The following is a 17,559-nucleotide window of genomic DNA, read 5'->3' as shown; positions in this document are numbered from 1 at the left end:
CGTTTATAATGCAATTTAGCCTCATGACAATTTCTACTATACAAGTATAGTTGTCGTTTATGTTTACAGCAGTTTCGTAGTCCTCTAGTTATATTTTTAGACTTCCGTGAATTATTCTTGATTTTCACTTTAATCAGCGGGAAACAAAGGTTGTAAAAAAGTAAAAAAGTGTCACTAAAAATATTAAAAGCTTTGTTGGCGTCATTTTCGACTAAAACATCATTAAACGATAAGCTACTCAAACATTGTAAAAATTTTAACTGATTGTCATGACTAAAATCTCGTCTGAATATAAACCACCACTTAGTAGGATCTGAAGAACGTTTAGTTACCGGTATCTGATATGATTGCGCCGTGTGGTCAGATAGTCCTAAGTCATGGACAATAGCATTACCATTTTTTGTATTCGAAGCTATGTGGTCAATACAAGTTTCCGAGCGTTCAGTTATTCTTGTCGGGCCGTTAGTTAAGAGTTTTAAATTATAATTATCTAATATATGTCTGAACTCATTCGCTATTGATGATTCATAGTATCGATATTGAAATCGCCACATAACACATACTTTTTTCTTTTGTTTGAACATAAAGTATTGAGTCCTCAAGCTTTTGATGTTATGCTGAGTAAGTGAAGTGGCACAGCATTCAAAAACATGTGACTGAGACAACGAGTTGGCCACGGGTATAGGTGTAAAATTTATATTATTTCTAACGAGTATAGCCACGCCACCCCTTTTTGTGTTTTTTCTTGAAAAGCTGGCAGCAATCTGAAAATCTTCTATTTTTAAATTACGTTCTGAGCCACGAAGAATATTAGTTTCACTCAAACAAACTATGTCAACTTGGGTACCATTGTTTATCAGTTCATTTATAGAAACATTAAGTAGCTCTTGTTTATTCAATGCACCAGATATGTTTTGGTGCAATACGCCAATGCTAGGATTTTTTGTTTCGGCTGCACTTACCGGCTCTACCGGCGTAAGATTATATTGATGAGTCTCAAAAGAATAATTTGCAACGAAAGGAATGCTGGTGCTGACCTTGAGTTGACTGATTTTCTTTTAAAGGCGTATCACGGAGCGGGTACAGATAATTTATTTCATTTATAAGATTTGCGACATCCTTAAAAATAGTTTCAAGTCCCCTGTTATTTATCGTTCCAGTTCCTTGCCTAAACATGTATTTTGAATATGTCAGATTTTTATTAGAGTCGAGAATGAAAGCGTATTCGTATACAAGATTATCGAGGTATAATAATTGGTTAAAATATTCAACTCTTCTGTTATATAAATTGGCCTTAAAACTTAATTTAAATGTTGGTAGACATATTATTACATTAGTATGTTGAACTTTTTGAACATTAAGTCGTATAAATTCACTTAACTCTTCGTAATTAGCAGTTATGTTAAAGTCTTTTTCACCAATATAAATCACACAGAAATCATCTAAAGTATAGTTTTCCAATTTTTTGTAGAGTCCATCAAATAATTGCTCAATTCCACCCCCCGTTAAGCGGTAGTGAATACAGTTATGAAATGAAGGTTCAGTAATTTTTAATAAGCTAGAATTAATACTACTTATGACGCATACTTTCGGCAACCTTGCTGCGTCGTTGAAATTTCGCATCTCGATACTATTAGCAGGTTACTTACTCGTATATATTTTGATGATCATGATGAAATCACTCATCCAGTCACTGATGAAATCTGTGCTATTTATATTAAGATATGAATAAAATCTAAAGTATGGAAACTATGCAATTGAAACTTTGTCTATTTAATAAAGTTGCTATTGATATCATATCCTGACAATTATATTTATCTGGTTTAAACCAGATCCCAAATTCGAGGATTCAGAAGAACGACAAAATGCTTCAAGAAAACAGCTTTTCTCTTCACTTGACTCGTGTTGGTGGGGGCACTACCGCCACTAATATCTCCAAATAAAATACAACCCAGCACAAGATAAAATATCATACTTCATAATAATTTATTGATAAATCAATACCATTATATGCCTACCTCGAATTCTCAAGTATATTCATATAAAGTATCAACTTTTGTCAAAGGAGTCAGACAGCTTGCTGAAGGAATCTTGCAAATTAGACAAATATCTGTAAATATAAAGTACCGTAATCATACCCACCAAATAAAAATAAAAAAAATTGTCCAGCTTTATCAATGTATGATTATGGACTTTCATCAAAATTCATTGAGAAGTTAAAATACTGAAATCTTTTAACTATTATGGAAAAATGGCGACAGTTGACAAACAAAATTTCTGTCAGGCTGGCCACATGTTTGGCATAGACACAGAAAAAATATAGACGGAGGGTAGCACGATCTAATTAACCTTATACCAAATTTTGAAAGACATAAATACCTACCCTACCTGATCTTCAATCAGTACTGTATCGACCGCCGCCTTTTCTTTCTAACAACTCAATATGTTTATGAAAATTATACGTAAGTTTGTTCACTAGTTGGACATCAGTCATATATTTTCTAAGTGGAAAGTTGTGCTGTAATGACGTCACAGACGCGTCATCTAGGGGTTTCTACAATCTATGATGTTTAGATATCGTAAATGTCACTTGATAACATCATATGAAAATGAAATACTTACGAGTATATATAAATTATCATTTTCTTACCTTTTCACAGTCTTTGGTTAGAATTTTCTTTATTTATTTGTTTTCTAGCACGCAATTATTTTTTCTGCCTCCTCAAAGCTTTGTTCCCCATTGTTTCAATGACACGTGACCACGCGGAGAAAACTGACACAGGTCCGTTCTCTGAAAGCGCCGCCGCGCGACTGAAGAGGCCATAAGTGCCATCGAAAATGTTTTCAATTTCAAAAAAATTTTCAAAAAAAATTTTTTTTTGCAAAAACAGGATTAGTAACGGGTCTTTAAAATTGGGTTCATAGTTGTTCCATCTTTCCTTTGCGGATTTGGTAGTATTTGATAAATATTATATTATTTTAATGACGCTACCGGCACAAACTCATCAGATTCGTCTAGATAATCTTATTACCTATATATCGAAGTAAAAAACAAGTCAAAAAAGTTTTTATCCCAGCAATGGGAACGATCTATTGTTTAAAGAAGAGGTAACTTTGGGATCATTTTCTATCGAGCGAAGTTGTAACATTCATGTTGTTCAACTCCATAACATACTCACCAGATCCTGAAATTTAACATATATCGTTTTCAGATTTTTCCATTGCGTTATCCTATGTTTTTAACGGCTTCAAAAAACGAGTGCGTGCAGCGTCTACGGAAATATATCGCCTTAATCGCGTAATCAAACACGTTTATCACAACATATATTGTCATAATTTCATGAATACCGGAAAATAACTCATTTGCGATTCGTTGTATTTCATGACAGAGCGGCAAAATAATTCGTCCGTGAAATGAAATCACTGTCAACTTCAAAACATATTTATTTAAGACATTCTCAAAATTTCTTAATGAAATAAAGATTTATTTTTGGTGATCACATAATTTGCCTTCTTCGCATTGCTTACCATGATTCACTGTTGATGCTCTCATAAAATTCGCTAAGTTTAATTAAATACCAGATTAAATTACGCATTTTCACAATCGAGGTATGTGTGTAATACTTATTTAAAGTCACACACAGGTCGAACGCGATTAATTAACATTATTTTTACCTTTTTTCCCAACGTTTCGGCCAGGTTGCACTGGCCGTGGTCGCAGGTTAACAGGGAAGACGGGTATAGATTATCGCCAACATGGGGACCAGTGATTCAAATGTTCAAACCAAAAGATCTATCTTCGGACCAGTGCGCGGATGTTGTGAGTGCTGTGTGTCGTGCGGTGGGAAATAAACAATAACTAAAAGCGGGTAGATTATATATATTTGTCTACCCCGAACATTTATATAAATTAATATCGGGTAGTTTTGTGTTGTTTACATCTTCGGTGACACTTTGCTGGGACGTCAGTCTTCCGCGACCACGGCCAGTGCAACCTGGCCGAAACGTTGAGAAAAAAGGTAAAAATAATGTTAATTAATCGCGTTCGACCTGTGTGTGACTTTAAATATGTGTACAAAGCGCGAGAACTTAAAGTGTGTAATACTTACCACTCTTACAAGCCTATGTGCGTTTTCACATTATCCGATCCGATATCGGATGTAGGAACGATATCCTAGGGATTACAGGCGCCATCTTGGATTTTTTCCATTGAAATCCTTCCGACATCCGATATCGGCTAAATGTGAAAACGGACTAACTGTGATAGAAAATTTTCAAGTACCTAACAGCGCGATTGGAACTTAAAGAAAATGCACATCAAATATTAGCTCCAAATACGATATGAATTGGATATGGATATATTAGATAAAATAAATAAATAAATAAATTAGTGTCATAAATGACGTTTCTTGAAACAAAAACTTCACCTTCGGCACTGACTGACTTATCCGATCCATATCGTACTAGAACTTAATTTATATTTGACGTATGTAGGTATCTATATGTCGCAGTAAGATAGATAAAACCGTTATATAGTTATAACCCTAGGAATATAATTATACGTCGTAACATAGTTAAACGAAAGCGATTAATTGCTATCTTACTAGGAATATAACTATAATACGTTACTAGTTTAGTCATATAGTTATATGACTGGATTCAGTCTAGTGAAATGATTGTAGGTAGGAGTGCAACGGTGCGGCAGAGGTATAGTTATAACCCTAGGGATATAATTATATGCCGTAACATAGCTAAACAAAAGCTATTCATAACCATCTTACTAGGAATATAATTATAATAGGGTAGGTACTAGTTTAGTTATATAATTATATCACTGGATTAAACTTAATCTAGGGATATAATTATTATAATACGTCTCTAAGTGGGACTGGAACCGGAAGTCCCGGTTCTTTATAGTTCTATACCAAAAAAAATCAAAAGGAACCCTTATGTCGCGACTCTGTCCATCCGTCTGTGTGTTTAGAGAGAATAAGCACATTGAATTGGAAATAATTAACAAATTCTTGCCCTAAACAATTCTTCACTGTGGTTTGTTTGTTTAACGTATATAATTATATCCCTAGGGTTATAACTATACCTCTGCCGCACCGCCACACTCCTGTCTACAATCATTTCACTAAACTGAATCCAGTCATATAATTATTTGACTAAACTAGTAACGTATTATAGTTATATTCCTAGTAAGATAGCAATAAATTGCTTTCGTTTAACTATGTTACGACATATAATTATATCCCTAGGGTTATAACTATATAACGGCTTTATCTATCTTACTGCGACATATACATATTAACATTATCTTAAAGTGAAAATACCTAATCAGGACGTAAGTAGTCCATCTCTAAACACACAGATGACCTTTCTGTTCTAACACGCAAGCATTTATATAACTACTTTTAATTTACTCAGTAATTCACATAAAGTAGTATAAAAACGAAATTGCATAACACAACATAGTAGTCGTGGGTCAAAGTCACGGTCCGGCGGCACGGCGCAGGCGCCGCCGCGGGCAACTCGGGAGCACGTACGCGCCATATTCGATGCCTCGAGGACAATGCATCCGCTTTCCTACTGCTTATTAGATTATACACTGTGTTTACATACAAAGGGGTAAGACGCATATCGTCTGAGTCAAACCAGTAAAACTAATAGTTGTAGATCAGTAGGAATTCGTTTTGTCGCCTAAACAGTGTACTTTTTTTATGTACCTAAGTAAAGTGAAGACTTTCGTTGAGAAACAGATAAAATAATTTGGCATCTACTGAATTAAGCAGACAGAAAAAAAGGTTAGAGAAGAAGCTGTGCAAGGGTTAAAAAAACATAATTTCATAAGTAGAAGTTTGACGTTAAAAATAACAATTGAACCGGCGGGACTCGCCGAGGCTCAACTTAGTTTGGTCAATATTGCTTTAATAATTTGAGTTTGGAGATCAAGTTATACTAGAAACGAACATACAGTGAATGAAAGCTGTGTCTAATTTTATAAGACACGACACGGTCAATAGTCAAATCGAAGAATGAACGTATCCACGTCGATGCAAATACGCGATGCATTATATAACATAACATAACATACAATCACGCCTGTATCCCATGAAGGGGTAGGCAGAGCATATGAAACTACTCAAGTTTCAATGCCACTCTTGGCAAATAAGGGGTTGACAGAAAACAAAACTGTGACATTGCAGTGACAGGTTGCCAGCCTCTCGCCTACGCCACAATTTACCCCATATCCCACAGTCGCCTTCTATTTACGACACCCACGGGAAGAAAGGGGGTGGTGAAATTCTTAACCCGTCACCACACGTGCATTATATTATTTGGTTAAACGTAGCTTGCTTTCTCCTAGCAAAATAAAAAGTGGGATAGTATTTGAGACCAAAGAAGTACACTACCGGAAGAACCTAGAGTTCTGTCGCAGTAGCAGGGATGATTTATTATTTAAACCATAATCATCATAAGTATTTAATATATTGTATTGAAGGTATGAATAAAGCTTTATTACTGGCAGTGGTTGTAACTGCATAACATCATTAGGTGGCCACACGCTTGTTTGCTAATATCACAGAATCATTGTATGTAGTGTAAAGTAAGTGAAAAAGAGAAAATAATAGCAGTTGGTAATCCAACTTTAACATTATACTAGCTCATACATATGGATGCAACTCTGCAACTATTGCTTACAAGGCTTATATTTAATAGTCGGCAACACAATGTGTGAAGCGGCATTCTCAAAGCTACCGTATCGTACGAACATATTGTTGAATTACTTATTCTAGAGTAGGCATTATAAGTGACAATTATAGCTCTCTCGGTTGTCCGTCACTGCTGCTATGTAGCTCTACCTGTTTTCCCAACAAAGGAAATGACCGCTCCGTATTTCGCATTGCAATTGTGTAGAACGACCAAATACAGATTTTGCAAAATGTACATGTAAATATTACAAATAGTTCACATTATTTCAATTGTATTATAAAAACAGAGGTAAACTTAGAAGGTAAATGTTTGCTCAATTTGACGACCGGTCTGGCGCAGTCGGTAGTGACCCTGCCTGCTACGCGGTCCCGGGTTCGAATCCCGGTAAGGGCATTCATTTGTGTGATGAGCACAGATATTTGTTCCTGAGTCATGAATGTCTTCTATGTATATAAGTATTTATATATTATATATATATCGTTGTCTGAGTACCCATAACACAAGCCTTCTTGAGCTTACCGTGGACCTCAGTCAATCTGTGTAAGAATGTCCTTATAATATTTATTTATTTATTTATTTCTTGCTCAATTTATTAGGTATTCGTAATATGTTGTATCAATCCAGATATTTTTTTCTGACTGAGGTTAATCACGTTAAGGTTCGGTAGGTAGTAGGTAGGTATTTATTGTCTGTCCTTTAGGACAAGATACAGACATTCGTGCTTGGTAGTGGTTGTTTGGTAGACTCAAAAGGAGCTGCAAAAATGAAAATTATTAAATCTCGTTTCTGAACAGAAAATATGTCACAGAGAAATCTAACTTGGGTTCAAAAACCTTTTTATATTTTTATAGCTACCATCGACAACACTGTTAGCTGTACAGTTGTAATCCTTACTAAAAGGGCATAAAGTTTACCGATGGTTAGTTAACAGTGTAGCTGTTAGTACTAAATTCAGTAGAACTAGAATTAGACACTCCAACTAGTCCAAGTAGCCCGTTTGCTCCTGACCTCATATGTCACCTGTCGCTCCTCAATCTCTATTGTTTACACAGTCTACTATTTATTTACCATCTCCAAACCAGTTGTGAATTTTGCGACCGATGAGTGCGTCGCTAATTTCCAAGTACTTGACCTACATGGGACTACCGTTACCGTATGAGTCACGGGGTCAGCACTTTTACAGCTGGCAGGCAAATTGATTGATAAATCGGTTGATTTATTTATTACGTAAGTTTGAGAGAGAGAGAGAGAGAGAGAGAGAGAGATTATAGTTTACCAAGATTACACCTAGTTAATGATGGTGATACATTCACAACTGCACTCAGGGTTAAGCCGACCAAAGATGGAACATAAATTCACTTTGACACTTAGTTTTATTAAGAACCGGTTAATTATTGTAATGAATGACCAGAATTACACATAAAATAAACACATGTAAAAATTATGGAGATTGGAGATGGCAATTCCCAAATGTAGTTTAGCGCTGACACTGCTGACAGGTTTATGTCTATGTTGAACATAATGTTGTGCGTGCGACTAGGCCTCCTTTTGTCGTGGAATAGGTAAGGTATTTACATCAATAAGGTATTCAAATCAAGTATTAGTACTTACAATTATGAATAAAACCTTGTACCTTAACACTAACAAATATGTATCTAACAATCATGGCACATAAAAAAAACAATAATTTTACACCAAAACAATTAACACTCACTTTCAACGTGAATAAAAAGACGAGTGACATCAATCGTCGACTCACAGTAACTAGGACTACGAGTAACAGATGTGGGACAGCATTACACCGAAGATGCGAGGACATGACCCGACAACTAGTTTTTGTACCGACATACAAAAAACCCATTATACTTTTGAAGTACACTGAGTACTTACATATCGGCAATCTTCGTCTGCTACAAACAATTTTAGGGATCCGTAATCACAATCAGTCTTTTATGCCAAGATATTGCCGAAGACTCCGAGCATAATAGTACATTACGATACAAGTGCGTAAAAAAGGAAGTTCGAAACGAGTGGCGAAATAGTACATTACGATACAAGTGCGTAAAAAAGGAAGTTCGAAACGAGTGGCGATTAATTTTCAGTACAGATCGTGTTTTAATTTATCGCCACTCGTTTCGGTTCATTATATACGCAGTATCGTAATGTACTATTTCAGTACAGATGGTGTTTTTTTACGCACTAGTGCTAAAAAAGTGGTTCATGGTCAGGTTGAAACTTAGAGGCTCATCTGTACTGAAAAATTACGATACAAGTGCGAAAAGGGAATTCGTAACTCGTGTCGATTTAAAACACTCCCTTCGGCGTTTTAATTTATTTATCGCCACTCGTTTCGAACTTCCTCTTTTTCGCACTTGTATCGAAATGTACTAATTTGTGGCCGAAGAGAATGACTAAAGATTATCCGTGATATGCACAAATGATAGCATGAATATTGAAGAAGGTCATTGAATTTATAAAAAAACACTAAGAACGGACACTGCCGAATTGATTTTCGTATAAATCTATAAACTGTCAGGGTCAGGTATATAATAATTAGTATTGCTAGCTTATGAAGTATCCGTTGAATAGGTTACCTAACTCATGTGAATGACTTTGGCTAGATAGCTGATTGTCATATACACACCTATTTTCAAAATATAAAATAGGATTATTCTCAATATTATTTATTATGAATCACGCGTGTAAATATTAAATACTTACATGTGTCTGATGTATCTCGCATCCATATCTAGTGACTTGTCAAATTTTATTTAGGACATAATTTGCATTGTGTTCGGAACCGACTTTGTACCGTTATGGGGCAAGATAAAGAAATCGCACTTCTGTAATTTGAACACTTCAACCTTTCTGTTTGTAATTAAAATACCTACTTACTCCTTAAAGTATGCCCTGGTTCCTCTTTCAACACTAGTTGCGAGTTCTACTTTGGTGTTTTAAACAGGGATTGTAAAACCGGTTAAATTGAATACCTGTATATAAACTGTCAAACTATTACCGCTAAAAAAGTAACACCCATAATCGAATTAGAGGTATTGCTGTCAAACCGCTTTTGTCTTTTTCACTATTTATGAACTATTTTCAATATTATTTACCTCTATTCAATACCGGTATTTGCTCGTGATAGATAAGGCGTCAAGTAGACATTATGACATTTATGACTAAAGCACATCAAATAGGTGTAACGTTACTCAATGACGTCTTGGGCTAACACTGATTGAAATGTCTGCTAGTAACGAAGAAATAATTTGACTTGCGAATTGGCATTGTCGGTTTGTTTATTCGCCTTTCTGTAATTACTAATTAGTTTATAAACTAATATAGCAAAAAGCCACACGAAAAATAAAGGTTTCGCATTAATAAGAATACCGTCTAAAATGGGCCGCGGTTTTCGTCCGGTGCTGATTTAAAAATTAAACACTACTTTGGAATCTGACATTGCTGACTGTCACTTTGACACAAAAGTGGTCATGGGTGTGGTCAAATAGGTTCTCGGGGGTGCTGATTTCAAATTAATACCTATTTGGAATCTGATATGGCTGACCTGTCACTTTGACACAAAAGTCGTCATGGGGTGTCGTCAAATAGGTTTTCTGAGGTGCTGATTCCAAAATTAATAATCAATCTGGAATCTGACACTGCTGACTGTCACTTTAAAGCAAAAGTCGTCATGGGTGTCATCAAGTAGGTTCTCGGGAGTGCTGATACCAAAATTAATGACCAATCTGGAATCTGACATTGCTGACTGTCACTTAGATACAAAAGTCGTCATGGGTGTCGTCAAATAGGTTCTCGGAGGTGCTGATTCCAAAATTAATGACCAATCTGGAATCTGACACTGGTGACTGTCACTTTAAAGCAAAAGTCGTCATTGGTGTCTTCAAATAGGTTTTCTGAGGTGCTGATTCCAAAATTAATGACCTTCCAGGAAATTTACATTCCTGACTGTCACTTTGACATAAAGTTGTCATGGGTGTCATCAAGTAGGTTCTCGGGAGTGCTGATACCAAAATTAATGACCAATCTGGAATCTGACATTGCTGACTGTCACATTGACATAAAAACCGTCATGGGTGTCGTCAAATAGGTTCTGGGGGGTGCTGATTCCAAAAATAATGACCAATCTAGAATCTGGCATTGCCGACTGTCACTTTGACAGAAAAGTCGTCATGGGTATCGTCAAATAGGTTTTTAGTGGTGCTTATTTCAAAATTAATGACCAATATGGAATCTGACAACACCCATGACTTTTGTGTCAAAGTGACATTCGGCAATGTCAGATCCCAAATTGGTCATTAGTTTTGAAATAAGCACCCCCGAAAACCTATTTAACGACACCGATGAAAACTTTTGTGTCAAAGTGACAGTCAGCAATGTCAGATTACAGATTGGTCATTAATTTTGGAATCAGCACCCCTGAGAACCTATGACCACACCCATGACCACTTTGGTGTCAAAAGTGACAGTCAGCAAGGTCAAATCTCTGATTGGTCATTAATTTTGGAATCAGCAACCCCGAGAACTTATTTGACCACACTCATGATCATTTTTGTGTCAAAGTGACAGTGAGCGCTGTCAGATTACAAAGTGGCCATTAATTTTGAAGTCAGCACCCCCAGAAACCTATTTGATGACACCCATGACGACTTTTGTGTCAAAAGTGACAGTCAGTAATTTCAGATTCTGAATTGGTCATTAATTTTATAACCAACACCCCCAGTCCCCCAAAAACCTGTTTGACGACACCCATGACGACTTTTGTGTCAAAATGACAGTCAGCAATGTCAGATTCCAGATTGGTCATTAATATTGGAATCAACACCCCCTATAACCTATTTGACCACACCCATGACCACGTTTGTGTCAAAGTGAAGGTCAGTCAGCAATGTCAGATTCCAAATTGGTCATTAACTTTGGTATCAGCACCCCCGAGAACCTATTTGACGACACCCATGACGACTTTTCTGTCAAAGTGACAGTCAGCAACGTCAGTTAACGGTCGGGTAAAATAGGGTAAAACCGTTTCTAAGGGTACTTTTATAGGCCCTGTTAGGTAATGCTGATTATAAAAACAATGACCAACTTGAAGCCCTAAGTTCAGAGTTAGTTTAGCCTGACTTTTCGTAGAAATTTACTTCCTGTCATATTTTAATCAATAATTAATCCTGAAATCAATCGAACGGATTAAATCAATTTCAATCGTATCTTAAGTAGATTAATTTAATCGCGAATAAATTAACCGTCGACTAATTTCGACGACGAAAATAAAACAAACAATAGATTTATCCTAAAATGTGTTATGTAATATTCACGAGAAAAACCACATGAAAGTTTTGTATATTATTAATATTTAGTTAGAGCATTGTGAAGAAGAATCTAAAATAATACCTAGCCGAAAATACAAATGACACGTCAATAACGTCACTATTAAAATGAAAGGACAAACTCATCATTTGATAGAACGGTACTCTTTTCGGTGATTCATAATTTAAAATAAGAAAATGTGCTTATGTCCATGACAGTGACAGGTGTATTACCGGTAATGGTTTTATTGGTATTTTATCAAATAGAGGTAATGTTGTCAATAGTCGAAACCGCTATTACATTTGAATACCGGTTTTGATTATACCGCTAATTAGACATTTAGTGATATAAATACCGAAATGCAATGATAACCGGTTATACCTTATTTAAACCGGTAGTAACAATACCGGTAACGATCCCTGGTTTTAAAATCCCAAGTCAATAAATAACCTCTAAACTCTGTTTATCTCTTGTTTGAATTAAGGCATTTGCTAGAAATACTTACCTATTTCGTATCATATTTAAAATTGTTAATTCCTTTTAAGCGAGCAATGTCAATTAAAGTGTAGTTATCGGTTATAGGGCGACGTCTATACACGTTGCTCGCCTGAAAGCGATGAGATCTACCAAGATCCAATCGAAGGATAAGAAAAACAAACTGAAGTAAAAGTCATGTACAAAGAAACAAAAATACCAAGGCCTCAAGTGTGGAGTCGAACCAAATTCCTCCGTTTACCGAGGTAAACCTTGGTATTTTTTTCTTTATAGGTTACGAGTACCTATGACATTTACTTCAGTTTATGTCAAGATAAATTTTCTATGGAAATATTTTAATGTGTTCTCAGAGGACAGGAAATCGTCAAAGGTCCTTCGTACGAAAAATCGACACGAGCTTATCGAATACAGCTAACCACGATTAAATAGGTAGGTAAGTCATTGAAAAATACTGTACAGCCTTCCACAACACAGAGGTAAACATCGTAAATTAATGATTTAAAAGGCAGTAAGTATAAACCACACAGTTGACGAAATTCGAAGACGCTAGCTGATAGGTGCAATTGGCCAATAAAAATATTGCCCACCATAAGGCTGTCAATTGACCGGCCATTGCAACGGAAGATATACGAGTATGCTGGTCTCCTCCGTACCAATAAATTTCTACTTTATAGCTTCAATTTCATAAAAGATTTTGTTGTCAAACTGTGTAAGTAGGTATTTATTATGATCCAAATATTTATTGTGATTATAATTTTGACCAACTACCGGAACAGGAGCTACCATACAATGCTTTATGCGGGTCATTCTTAAAATGAGACAATGTTACGAAATTTGAATATTATGGACCCATATCAAGATTTTCAAGTTTTTATTCTGTTTCAAAAAAATGGAACAAAGAATGAAGACTCATCAGACATCAGTGGGCTCATAAACAGATAACTGCATTGGTTACACTGGAAATTAACGGCGACGGGCCGATTAACGTGTTTTAAAATGAAATAATCATATAAGTAATTAATAGTATTTCACTTGACAAAATATACCTGGAGAAATATATCTGGAGAGAATAAGATACCTACTTAGGTGTACGGTGAAATTTCAGGTTTGAGTTTGTCAAGTGAAAAACAGTTTTTACAACTTAGAACAGAGGTCATTTCGTAAGGATTTATACTTAAATTTAAACGGATCACAATAGTGAATTGTTAAGGCAACGAATTGAGACTAGAAACTCTGGCAATAAACACACTTGAGCTAGAGTTAGTCGTTGCTAAACTTTGTGTCCAGTGTTTCGCCTCCAAGAGACCGTACAATCAATGTACGCTATTTTACTACCAGTTCAAACTTGAGAGGTTTTATTTCGCGTGCTTGTACAACTCTTGAGCTTGAATAGCTTAATTTCATCCGATGTCATACCTACTTAAGTGTTATATTAAAAAGCTGTTTAGGTAGGTAACATATTCATATTCATATTCATATTTTTTATTGGTAAAAGTAAATTACATGTCAGTGGTTACATTACATTTCATTGTGTCAAATATCAATAAAAATAATAACAATAGGTAGTTCAATTAAATGGTTATATAATACATCGTATTCACTGAATACATTAGAAAATGCGTTAAATGCTTTCAAATACGAATCAATTTTACATATGCGTTAAATGCATTAAAGTATTAATTAATAATATATTAAAATACGAATTAAATACAATTTTTTTTTTTACAATGTTAATGTGTGGGTCGATGACACCTTATCGAGAAATTCATCGATGGTATAACAGGCCATATTTAGTAATAGTGTCTTAAGTTTGTTGGAAAATGTGACGTCGCTGGGTGCACTTCTGATTGCGATAGGTAATGCGTTGAATAATTTAGCCCCCAACACACTGACCGATTTCTTGGCTTTGGCGGTATTATGTGGCGGGATCAGAAGAAGACTTCCACCGCGCGTGCTTCTGCCTGACTGCTGCTCACGGGTTTTATACGAGCCTATATTATTTCTAACATACTTACATGCTTCTAAAATGAAGACACTAGGCAATGTTAGAATTTTAAGATTTACGAATAATTCGTGTGCCGAGTGGTCGTATGGTTTCCTCGCGATTATTCGTATTGCGCGCTTCTGAAGTTTGAACACTCGCTCACGATCGGCCGCTGTCGCCCAGAGGTCAGCACCATAGGTTAGGATCGAATGAAAGTATCCGTAATATGATTTTTTCATATTTTCGTCTGAAAGTGTTGGGGCCAGTCTTGACAATGCAAAGGCAGCTGAAGCCAATTTATCACAAGCCATGTCTATGTGAGCTGACCACGTTAGACCCGAGTCAATGATGAAGCCTAAGTATTTAGTTTGATCAACTTGTGGTATTTGAGCGTTATCAATATTCTGTTGTTACGAATAATTAGTCATAGGCCAAATAGAAAACACTTCATGTAAGTATTAAAAGGTAGACCGATAACAACATAAGAAAGTATTAAATATATAAATATTATGCACATGTAATGTACATATGTAATGTAATATGGTGGCAAGCCACAATGCATTGACCCGCCGCCCAACATCCTGTGATATGTGCCGATCCCACTTGTTACTAGTGTAGTAGGTACATTTACATATTTATTGTAGTATGTAACCATGTGATTCTGATATTTTACACATACAGATATCTGATCTGATATTTAAAAAACCGGCCAAGAGCGTGTCGGGCCACGCTCAGTGTAGGGTTCCGTAGTTTTTCGTATTTTTCTCAAAAACTACTGAACCTATCAAGTTCAAAACAATTTTCCTAGAAAGTCTTTATAAAGTTCTACTTTTGTGATTTTTTTCATATTTTTTAAACTTATGGTTCAAAAGTTAGAGGGGGGGGGACGCACTTTTTTTTCCTTTTTTATTTTTGCACTTTGTTGGCGTGATTGATATACAAATTGGTACCAAATTTCAGCTTTCTAGTGCTAACGGTTGCTGAGATTATCCGCGGACGGACGGACGGACGGACGGACGGACGGACGGACGGACGGACGGACGGACAGACAGACATGGCGAAACTATAAGGGGAAGTTGACTACGGAACCCTAAAAATGGAATTATGTTTTTAAAGAACTAAGTTACAGTTCACACTCAGAGACACTAGTTCGCACTCAGAGACACTGAGTTACAGACAGGAGGAGCATGTCATAAAAGAAAATATCAATATCTACTATTATAGACGTATTAGGTCGTATTAGTCATCAATTTTATATCACGCAAGCCACATGTTGAGTTGCCTCTATAGGAAGTGTTTCAACTCCAAAAAGTCGACTAGCGTAAAGTTAGCACTGACCGTATCGTTCACTATGACACGGAGAATGTCAAAACCAACCTTTAACAGCACCGCAATAGGAACCAGGGCGCGAGTCTCCGTGAATGACACGATTTATCCTCGTGAGACCCAGATCAATTTTTATGCTTTTGAATTTAGAACTTTCTTTTATTTCTATAAAAGTTTAAACCGTATGTAGTCGCACGAGCACGCCAGGACTTAAAGAGGCTATAACCACCAATTAATTGTTTTGCGGTTACAGTCTGGCGTGTACAAGCTAGTTGTGAATGAGTCAACGGGGAAGGACCAAAAACAGAACGTAAAATTGATTCATTATTTAATTGTAAGCGTCCGCTAACCGTGTTATGGTGTACAGTTTTTATAAAATAAATCGACCCAGTTTTGCAAAGACGTCATTTAAATGAACATTGATCAAACCGGAAAGCCCTGGCGGTTACAAATGACAACCGAACGTAAATTAGCCCTAAGGGACAGCTTTACATTATCGATGCATGATCAAGAGGCCATTAATATTTTGATCATAAAACTGTAATGCAATACCGGTACCAGAGGGTAATTCAGAGAAGTGAAATTACATATAGATACAATATAGTTACTTAGTAGCGATATAATTCACTGATTTGAAACTATATCAAACACAAAGTTATGCGGATAATAAACACTTAATTGCAAATACGTACTTACTTAAATATTCAACATATTTTAATTATGAGGGCAAAATCCTGATACACATAAAAATGAATTGGTATCATATTGGAACACTCTGAACATTGTCCTAGGTACATAAATCAGGATTATGTAAGCTTGACAGCTTAAGGAGCAATAACCAGCAAGAAATGTGGGTTTATCCAGGTAATTTCAATCTCAGCTTTCTGGTTCACTCTTAATTCAGGCAGAGCTTAAGACCTAACAATACCGATAGGTTAGAGAACAGTTGTCAATTATATCAATAAACAATATTATTATTGGATTTTTAATACGACACGACAAATCCTTTGAAACTATTCTGGAAAGCAAGCCAGCCTGGCTATTATGCTTCCAATTTTATCACTTATCAACGTGGATAAGACATCTGTCACGCTCACACTGACATACCTTGCCAGAACGTGACGGATGCTTTATCCATGTAGATAAATGATAAAATTGGAAGGATAATAGCCCTGCAGGTACAGGCAAACCCAAATGCAGTCATTTGGATCAAAAGAAAAAAGTAATGTTCTCGATGCGACATCAAAAAGTCAAAGAGAAGGAACTTTTGACACCATAAAAATCTTTCCTCCACTTATGTGCATTGTATATTTCCAATGATACATATTTTTATTAATAAGGGACAACTCTGAATAATACCTACTCACCAAACATAGTTGTATTTTAACTTTTAACCGCTATTTACGTAAGCAGCGGTCGACTTCCTTACGTTAATGTTATACCGAGGACTAATTTACCTGAACATTTGAATTATAAAAATACCTGTACAGTCAGTATAAAAAGCAGAAAATCTTAACTATTTACCTATTGGTACTGCATACTAAATAACTCACTGGTTACTCTGGTTAGGTCTGGGGTAATTTGACCAAAGCTATTGAAAACTCTAAACCTATATCTATACCTAAACTGTAACTTGTGTAATAGGTAATATAAATAGTTTTCACATGTTCAGTGTTTCAGTTCAACGACATCTCCAATTAGTAGTGACCTAAATG

The sequence above is a fragment of the Leguminivora glycinivorella genome, chromosome 10, assembly GCF_023078275.1.
Source record: "Leguminivora glycinivorella isolate SPB_JAAS2020 chromosome 10, LegGlyc_1.1, whole genome shotgun sequence".
Classification (NCBI taxonomy): Eukaryota; Metazoa; Arthropoda; class Insecta; order Lepidoptera; family Tortricidae; genus Leguminivora; species Leguminivora glycinivorella.
The sequence above is the reverse complement of the archived record's forward strand: the minus strand, read 5'-3'. Positions refer to the sequence as shown.